The 10,675-nt window shown below is 43.9% G+C and overlaps 1 pseudogene; it reads right to left on the bottom strand.

Moving 5' to 3' along the window:
* Positions 1–4,356: 4,356 nt before the first annotated feature.
* On the bottom strand, positions 4,357–9,244 carry LOC146653393 (uncharacterized; annotated as a pseudogene).
* Positions 9,245–10,675: the final 1,431 nt, after the last annotated feature.

Raw genomic sequence — 10,675 nt, 5'->3', positions numbered from 1 at the left:
AACAGGGTGTTCGTTATGGCCAAACTGTGATTAGCACAGAAGTCCAATAACAGAGCACCGCTCGGGTTCAGATCAGGGAGGCCGTTCCTCCCAATCACGCCCCTCCAGGTCTTGCTGTCGTTACCCACGTGAGCATTGAAGTCTCCCAGCAGGACAACAGAGTCTCCAGGTGGAGCACCCTCCAGCACCCCCCCCCCCCCCCCCCCCCCAGGGACTCTAAGAAGGCTGGGTACTCTGAACTGCCACTCGGCGCATAAGCGCAGATGACAGTCAGGACCCGTTCCCCGACCCTAAGGCGCAGGGAACAAACCCTCTCGTCCACCGGGAAAAACCCCAACGTACCAGCAGCAAGCCGAGGGGATATTAGGATACCCACCCCAGCCCGCCGCCTCTCACCAGGGGCAACTCCAGACTGAGACAGAGTCCAGCCCCTCTCCAGGAGACTGGTTCCAGAGCCCAAGCCATGTGTAGAGGTGAGCCCGACTATATCTAGCCGGTACCTCTCAACCTCACGCACTAACTCAGGCTCCTTCCCCACCAGAGAGGTGACATTCCATGTCCCTATTGCCAGTCTTGGCAGCCGGGGGTCAGTCCGCCAGGGCCTCCGCTCCTGGCCGCCACCCGGCACACAATGCACCCGACCCCTATGGCGCCTCCTGCGGGTGGTGGGCCTGCGGGAGGATGGCCCATGTCTCCTCTTCGGGCTGTGCCCGGCCGGGCCCCATGGACTAAGGCCCGGCCACCAGACGCTCGCCCTCGGGCACCCTCCCCGGGCCTGGCTCCAGGGCGGGGCCCCGGTAACCCTATCCCGGGCAGGGTAAACTGTTCCCTCGATGTCCTTTTCATAAGGGTCTTATGAATCGCTCTTTGTCTGGTCCCTCACCCAGGGCCAATTTGCCATGGGAGACCCTACCAGGGGGCAAAAGCCCCCAGACAACATAGCCCCTGGGATCCCCGTGACACACAAACCCCTCCACCACGATAAGGTAGCGATTCAAGGAGGGGCATGTGATGTAACAGAGAAAAAAAATAAACAAAAAAAGGTCAATAGGCATGTTTCGTTTGCTAAATACTTTATTAAAAGACAGTTTCCTATTTACGTTTATATGATTCACAGAAGTTTGTAATTTTTTTGCATGATGTGCGTCCTGCACCACCCAAACGATCTGGGGCGTATCGGAGCCATTTCTGCACTGCTTGTGCAAAGACAAACTCAGACATAGAGTTTGCCCCTAACTGCTGCGTCAGGCTCCAATCAAGGCAAAGCGTCTCACCTATAGACACATTTTAAGAGATGGAATTAGCGTGTCTCATGTCTTAAATGTGTATGCAAGTGCTTAAATAGGAAAATAGGCGCACACCTTTGACGCTGCATTTTCTCCGTCTTCCTCGTCCACACGTAAATGCTAAACGCAGTTTACGTGTGGACAAAAGGTGCAAACGCAAGTTAGGTGAGCGTGCAGCGTAAAGTTAGGTAAGCGTGCAACGTAAAGTTTGAATTGAGTGCGAATCGAAGCGGGTGCTCACCAATCATTAAAAGTAACAAAGTCATTGAACACATTTATACAGTTACCTTTACGTTTATCAATCATATATCACAGATTTACAATTGTTTGTAGTACTATGCTAAAAAGCAACTACAGAGCGAAAGTCTGGGTCAAGCGTCGAGGCGACGGCAAGAACAAAGGAACCCTCGAAGCGTTAAAGCTAGCTTTGTAAGGGAATATAACGGAAAAGTATGAAACGAAAATGTTTTCTTTGTTGATAGACTTTGTTTGCAGTGCAATTTATTTGTTGCCGGATTGTAAGATGAAAGTAGACACAATTTCGGGCTTCCACATGTTATCCGAAACTTTACATTAACAAGTTTTTTTTTAGTTTTTTTTTACTGTTATTCAAATGCAACCATGGAAATAACGAATAGAACAAAAGTCATTCATTCTTACCTTATACTAATCGTGGTGCAGGCCAGTGCAGTGCATGAACTGATGCCTTCTCCGGTCAATTCCGCTGAGAGTAAATCTAATGTCCCGCTCTACTGTACAAGACAATGGTTACCTGGAGGGATGTACCAATGTGATAGGGGTGCTGTGGAATAGTCCAAGTGGTAGCAGCTTTAATTTCCCGCTCAACCATAAATCGATGGTTTTTCAACGTGATTGTTGTCACCTTGTCAACTATAAATAGATCAACAATCAACGATGACAGAACAACAGTGAATCAATGTTATTTCAATGTCAGTGTCAGGTTTCATCAGTATTTTAATGTTGTTTCAACATTGGTTTTGTGTTGACATTTCAATCCTGACGATTCTGATGGTTCAGATGGAAAATCAACATCTGTTCAATGTCTCCTTGCTATCTGGGTGACCCAGGACCGTGACACATTGCTTGAAAACTGAGCTTGTGAATTCTGACTCAGGAGTTTCCATGGCAAATACTTTAAAGTGTGTAAAATCTAATTGCCAGATATCAGTAGACTAACGATTTCAGTCAACCGAATTCTGTTTGTTTACTTCTCCCAATTCAAGTGCATAAACCCACTTAACACACACTTAAATCAATAAATGAGGAATTAAAAACAGATATATGTGAAGTATTTGTACTTTACATTTTTACTTTGAGTTGCGTTCATCTGTAGTGGGTGTTTCCTACAGGCCAGGGGAGAAGCGTCCACGACTTTTTATCTCTTTGTCAAATTGACAAGCAGTCCAGGGTGTACGCTGCCTCACGCCCTGTGGTAGCTGGGATAGGCTCCAGCTCCCCCGTGACCCCGATAAGGTTAAACAGAAGTTAGTGAAGCTCACTCCTGGGGACAACAGCGATACGAAGGTGAGCTCTTCCAGATATCTGAACTCTTCTGGTGGTGAGCTGATTTATTTTGTTTTTGATGCTGTTAGTAAAAATACATTTTAGAGGTGGATCAAACATTGATGATCTTGGTCTATTGAAGAGGATTAGGGCCACTGGGAAAAACAAAAGTGGGCAGGTCTTTTTTTTTTTTCTTTTCCAGAATCCTGACTTTAATCTGAGAATTCTGGAAAAGATTGGGATATGATTGTGTTTTGGAATATAGCTCCCACCTGATGGTTCATTGAAGATGATTTCCTCACAAAGAAATATTATCCAAAGCTGATAGCAAGGAATTTCAGCAAACATTAAGCTTCTAAAACCATAAAAACAATACTTAATGTTATGTGGTGTAGGAAATTGCTGGGCTGATATTTTGATAACCGCTAATTGATCATAACCTCGACCGTACGTATTTAAATGATTTCAACTGTCAGCCGGCTGAACTGAGTGGACAGTGCTACACTGTAAAAAAAAAAGTGCTGTTTTTACAGGAAAACGCTGGCAGCTGGGGTTACCAGGGACTTCCTGTAAAAAATACAGCAGCACAGTATATCGCGTTACAGATGCAATATGTAAATTGATTTACAGTGAATGAAACTCACATTAAAACTGTTAAATCTACAGAAAAAAGAAGTTAATTTCACACATTGATGTTATGTATAAATAGACTATTTCCTGTATCTTTTACAAGTAATAAATGCTTATTGTGGATCCATAAATTGTAAAATTAACAGGGAAATATGGAACAAAAAACGAATTTAAAATGGTAGAACAACTGTGAAACTGTGCATATTAAATGGAGCTGCTCTGTATATTATACATAAAATCTATTACTATGCTGTATATTTTATGTTTTAATTTAAAATTTTAACCATAAACCAGCAAATTTATTACTGCTACACCTACACCCAAACATGCAAAAATACATCTTGAGAAAACACAAGAGAGGAAAATATCACTTTTGGGAAATTTATTTTGCAGCCAGATTAGCCAAATGACAGCAATTGGATGCATTTTTTCCAACTAACACAATATGCAAGGCACACAGCAACTACACAATTCAATCAAAATATAGGCTATAAAAGCTGTGGAACATTCCTGCAAAGCAAGAACCATGTTCATGAAACAAGCATTTGTTAGACCCTCTACCAGAAAAAGTAAAATAACCTGTTAAGACTTTAAAACAAAAATCACATATTGTGCCAAAAATGATCATAATCACCGTGCAACGCAACACGCACCCTGCTGTCACCACAACCATGGACTTGGTCAGAAAACATATCAGGAAAACCACGTGGTGAAACAAACCTACACATGTGGTCTAGAAACACTGCAGTAGCAGCATGTTTTGTTTTTTTTAATTTTTATAAAGAACATTCCTTCAAAGCAAGAACATCTTCATGAATTGGCTTCATGCATTCGACCAGTAAAAGGTTTCACTACACATTGTCGAACAAAATTAACAAAGTAAAACTAACAGTCCACAGAGAGTCAAGATTTAGGCTTAGCGCCACTCGTGGCTGGCGAGATCCTGAATCAGGGTGATGACTCAAGGGTTCACATTGAGACGACGCTTTGAGTTTTTGTTCTCTACTTTGGTTCCTTTTTCTGGGTTTATGGAGAAGAAACGCCTGTAGAATAAAAATCATATAAAAGTTTATTAAGCATTTTTATAATTGATCAGTTAAAATACACGTACAAAGTAAGTAAAAATTAAGTATATACGCATATATACACAGTCATGGCCATGACCACGTTCAAGACAAAGTATAACCAAAATGCTGTGGGGAAGTGAACAATGCATGGTCAAAAGTATTGGCACCCTTCACGAGTGTCTTTTGCAGTGACTTTAGCATTTTGAAAATCCAAAGCAAAGGTTATAGGCAGTCTGCAACATCGGCTGCAGACTCACCCACCCCCACTGCTGCTGTTCCACCTCAGACACTTCACACCTCCTCTATTCACCCTGCTCACTCCCCCCCACCCCCAACAACAGCATCCAATACACACTCAACACAAGGCTCCAGCCTGTCTCTCTCAACCACCCAGGTTAGGAGGGAACTGAGGAGGATTAATGGCAAGAAGGCAGCGGGTCCAGATGGCATCAGCTCGAGGGTCGTCAGGTCCTGCGCAGACCAACTGTGTGGGGTGATGGAGCACCTCTTCAACCTGAGCCTGAGGTTGGGAAGAGTCCCACAGCTCTGGAAAACCTCCTGTGTTGTACCAGTGCCAAAGACTTCACGCCCCAAGGACCTCAACAGCTACAGGCCGGTGGCTCTGACATCCCACCTGATGAAGACCCTGGAGCGGTTGGTCCTGGCTCAGCTTCGGCGCCTAATAAGCTCATCACTGGACCCACTTCAGTTTGCCTACCAGCCTGGCATTGGAGCGGATGATGCCGTCATTCACCTCCTACATCGTTCCCTCGCTCACCTGGAGACCGCTGGAAGCACTGTGAGAATCATGTTCTTTGATTTCTCCAGTGCCTTCAACACCATTCTTCCCTCGGTTCTAAAGGACAAGCTGGTGAACTCTGGAGTGGACCATCACCTCACTACCTGGATCCTGGACTACCTCACCGACCGACCACAGTATGTGAGGACTCAGGGCTGTGTGTCGGACAGGGTCGTCTGCAGTACGGGGGCCCCACAGGGAACGGTTCTGGCTCCGTTCCTCTTCACCATCTACACTGCAGACTTCTCCCACAATTCCACCCAGTGCTTCCTGCAGAAGTTCTCTGATGACTCTGCAATAGTCGGCCTCATCACTGATGGGGACGACAAGGAGTACAGAGGTCTGACCCAAGACTTTGTGGACTGGTGCCAGCTGAACTACCTCCAGATCAACGCCAGTAAAACCAAGGAACTGGTGGTAGACTTCCGCAGGCACAAGCATTCTCCACTGCAACCACTGAACATCCAAGGTATGGACATTGAGGCTGTGGACAGCTACAGGTACCTTGGTGTTCATCTGAACAACAGACTGGACTGGACTCATAACTCAGACGCCCTCTACAGGAAAGGGCAGAGCAGGCTGTACCTGCTGCGGAGACTCAGGTCGTTTGGAGTGGAGGGCCCACTCCTGAAGAAATTCTATGACTCTGTTGTGGCTTCTGCTGTCTTTTATGGCGTGGTCTGCTGGGGCGGCAGCATCTCTGCTGGGGACAGGAAGAGACTGAACAGGGTGATCCGAAGGGCCAGCTCTGTTCTAGGATGCCCTCTGGACCCAGTGGAGGTGGTGAGTGACAGGAGAACGGCGGCTAAGCTGTCATCCCTGATGGACAACATCTCCCACCCCATGCAGCAGACTGTGACAGCACTGAGCAGCTCCTTCAGTGGGAGACTGCGGCACCCACGGTGTGGGACGGAGAGATTTCGCAGGTCTTTCCTCCCCACTGCTGTCAGACTCCATAATAAAGACTTTAACTGATCAAGCACACACATCCATACATATGCAATAATACTAAGTGCAATAATCCTTTCTGTCATCGTTGTATTTTTACTCAGTTGTATATAGTATTTGTATTTGTATTCTATTTTTATCTTATTGTATATTCATTGTATTTTATTCTACTGTATATAGTATATTATTTTATTCTATTCTGTACAGTTGTGTACTGTATTTATTCTTATTGTATTCTAATTTTTGCCTCATAACTTTTGCACTGTCCACTTCCTGCTGTGACAAAACAAATTTCCCACGTGTGGGACTAATAAAGGTTATCTTATCTTATCTTATCTTATCTTATCTTATCTTATAGGTAGTCAGATGTCAGCTGACGCTTGGTCTAGCCCTGAGTCTCGGCCAGGCTTGGACCCGGATTCAGACTGTTATTTTATTTAAACAAACAAACAAAAAAAAACAACACAAATAAACAACAACAAAAAACAAAACAACTGAATCCGGCTCCAAAGCCGACCGAGACTCAGAGCCAGACCTGAACTCCAACCACATCAAAGCCAGACTCCAGATCCCAGAGTCTCAGTTATGAGAAATAACAAAGCCATATTTGCTCACCTCTGAAGAAACTCTAAAGTGGAAGCCAGCTCAGATGGATAATGGATATTAAAATTGTAGTAGCTCCCGAACATGAGGCACAGTGCAGAAATGAAGGAGGATATGTTTGTGCTGACGAGATTCCGATCAATACTCAGCATGTATCTTCTTGAGGAATAGCAGGACTGTCCTGTGAACAAATTATTTAACAGGTTATATCAATAAACACGGCAGTCACATGACATTCCCTCCCTCCAAGACATCTACAGGAAGCGCTGCCTGAGGAAAGCGGGGAGGATCATCAAGGACTCCAGTCACCCCAGCCATAAACTGTTCAGACTGCTTCCATCAGGAAGGAGGTTCCGCAGCATCCGGTCCCGTACCAGCAGACTGAGAGACAGCTTCTTCCATCAGGCCATCAGACTGCTGAACACGTCATAGACACCTCAGCTTCACTACTGGAACTTCAACATTATGCACTCCACACTGTATATAAATGCCACTTGTTTTGCACATATTCAACTCTGTATATTTTATATATTTTATTATTATTATTATTATTTATTTATTTTTTTTACTATTTAATTTGTAAAAATGTGTATACACACACACACACACACACACACACACACACACACACACACACACACACACACGTAGGAAAATATTTAGTATACACATCCAGAAATGCATACACTATTATATATTGTACATATATTTATTAGTTTCAGGTTGGCCATTCTTGTATTTTGCTCGTTTGTGTTGTTGTGTTTGCACATCTCTGTTGCTTGTGGGGCTCGCACACAAGAATTTCACTCGCATGTGCTGTGCCAGTGTGCCTGCACATGTGATGTGACAATAAAAGTGATTTGATTTGATTTGATTTGACATTCTATAAAAAGTGCACTTAAAAAAAAGAGAGAGAGAGCTATGAAACAGACTTACCACACACGATAATAGTGGGTGTCAGAGGCACTTGCTCCAGTTGTACCTCATCTGCCAGACATGTATCTTCAGAATCAGAATCAGAAACTTTATTGTCATTGTCACGAGAACAACGAAATGAAGAATGGTCCCCGATCATTGCATCATCCCTAGCAATATCAAAATATAAATAAAACAATAAAATTCAATAAATAAAATAGATAGAATACTTAAAATACTAATAAGATATAACAGTAAAACATTCACATACATTCCCACACACATGCTTCAGGCCGTGCATAGATTAACACAAGAGTGGCATGATGGACATTTTTTTTGTAGTATTCAGATGTGTTATTGCAGTTGGATAACAGCTGTGTTTGAGTCTATTAGTCCTTGCTCTGATTGCCCTGTACCGTCTGCCTGAGGGCAACAGTTCGAACAGGGAGTGGCCAGGATGTGAGGTGTCTTTTATGATGTTTTGGGCCTTTTTAAAACAGTGGGCGTTGTGTAGAACTTCCAGTGTGGGGAGAGGGCAGCCAGTGATCTTTTGGGCAGTGTTAATGATCCCTTGGAGTGCTCTCCTCTGAGCCCCTGTGCAGCTAGTGTACCAAATACATATGCAGTAAGTTAGAACACTCTCAATGGTGGCTCTGTAGAAGGACACCAGCAGTCTCTGTGTGATGTTATTCCTCCTGAGAAGGAAGTACAGTCTCTGTTGGGCCTTTTTCAGCAGCTCGGAGGTGTTCACACTCCAGGAAAGGTTCTCCTCTATATTGACTCCCAGGAAGCGGAAGCTTGCCACCCTTTCTACACAGTCCCCATTTATGAATAGTGGTTGGATCTCTGCCTTTTTCCTTCTGAAATCTATTATGAGTTCTTTGGTTTTTGAAGTGTTGAGGAGGAGGTTATTGGCCTTACACCATGACGTCAGCTGCTCCACCTCGTCTCTGTACGTAGACTCGTCTCCCTTCAACACAGAGAAGCATGGACTCCTCCTTCTCTTCAAAGTAGCTGAGCAGAAGCAGGACCATCTCTTTCACATCATCTGAGGAGCCACTCTGCGGTCCCCGCATCCTCTGAAGCCTTGCATAAGTCTGAAGGAACACCTTGCTTTTGCTCACAACTGTGGTCAAGTAGTCCAGTAGCCTTTTCCCCTTCAAATCCAAATTTCGTGTGAATGTCTCTTTGAGGTCAATCCCAGTAAGTTCCTTGAAGTGGACAGACATGCCAAGTTCATCAAACCAAAACGGCCACTCCTCCCTAAGGCATTTGATACTTTTCCCCTGATTGACATGTTGACGTTGTGTGTAGTAAGTGGACTTCATTAGACTTTTTACCTCTTCTGGATTGGCATCAGCTTGCTGGAACATCACCTTGAGTTTTTCCATCTTTTGCTGTTGGCTCTCTGGAGTTTCTTCAAGAGGCAGAAATTCTACATTCCATTTAATGCACCCGTATGCATCCTGCATGGCTGCTCTTTCTTCTAAAGGGATCTCGTCTGTGTGGTCTGAGTCAGTCTGATGTTTTCTTTTTCTTATTTTGGGTGTTGAAGTGCGCCTTACATTTTCACTTCTGTTCTGCAACTGTTTGACAAGTGAAAGGTAGCCTGCGCCAACAATATCACCCTCTATTAAATCTTGCAGAGAATTGGGATATTTTGCCACCATTTTTCTTGCAACGTCAATTGAATGTTTTCTACCTACATGAGGGCATTTTTCCATCATCTCAGTCACAACAATCCGGACCATTTGCCTCCTCAGTTTTGGGCGAGGCCTTTTCCCCCTCTCAAGAAACTGCACCACTTCTGCAGGAAGTTTACTCCATGGAATTTCAAAGTTGTCATCCCATTGTGTGTCACATCCTGGGCTGCTGGAGGAGGGCGACGATAGACTTTGGGGTGAAACAGAGAGCAATGACAGCGACTGGGTTGATGAGGCTTCCACAGATGATAGCGAGCTGTTCTCTGGAGTTTGGTCTTTAAATTAAAAAAAAAATACAATTATGATTCACACTGTATGTCTGTTCATGACCATCTCTACTTTTGATTTTGAATAGTTGTTTGTTGTTTTTACTTACATTTCTGTTTCCAAGCACAAAGAAGCTTTCTTGCTTGTACAGGTCTTAATGCTGTCATCAAATCTGCCTCCGTTACGAAGCGTAGATCATCACTTGTCTCAACTCCAATGGACTGAAAGTGCTCCTCCAGGATGTTTTTGTTCACAGCTTGAAGTTCTGGTAGGACTTCCGTGATGGTGACATCTAGGAAGGTTCACTCTGAGTCACTCATACTTGCACTGAAGAAGAAATGCCACCTCCAAACAAAATAGAAAATCACATACAGTTCATACACTTGATGGAGCAGGGTATGGATCAGGTAACACTTATATTAATGTTAAACTATTTACAGTGAGAAGTGAGCTATTAGTTGGACATTATTTTGCCACAATACTATGCTTTAGTGGAATGACTCGGTATCCTTCAAGAATGTATGTTACCAAAGGATAGAAATCAGGCAGGTCATTAATGTTGATACACTGTAACCCAAGACTGTCCTTTGTCACAGAATACAGATGGTATTCTGAGAGGAAGATGCCTTTGTGGATATCCATTAGAACATACACAGATGTGTCATTTTGAATCAAGATGAGTAGAAGTTCACCAAACTCCATACACTCGTCATTTCTGTACACAAGAAACTGTCCCTTTTTATATGCAGTGCCCTTGTACTGAATGTCTGTGGTAACTGTGGTATTGCTTTCTGAAAAAGCTAACTCTCTGACCGCATGCTGAATAGTGTCACTGTAGAGGTTGGGATAAAACGCACAGCTCTCCTTGACTTGCAGCAGTTCACGGCATTCTTGCCCTGCTAAAAGATAAGCCTGATACATCTGATCGCCCTG

This window comes from Rhamphochromis longiceps, linkage group LG14, assembly GCF_057381845.1.
Source record: "Rhamphochromis longiceps isolate RC_006_pf linkage group LG14, R_longiceps_female_GT1.1, whole genome shotgun sequence".
NCBI lineage: Eukaryota > Metazoa > Chordata > Actinopteri > Cichliformes > Cichlidae > Rhamphochromis > Rhamphochromis longiceps.
This window is presented reverse-complemented; position numbering and strand designations above follow the sequence as displayed.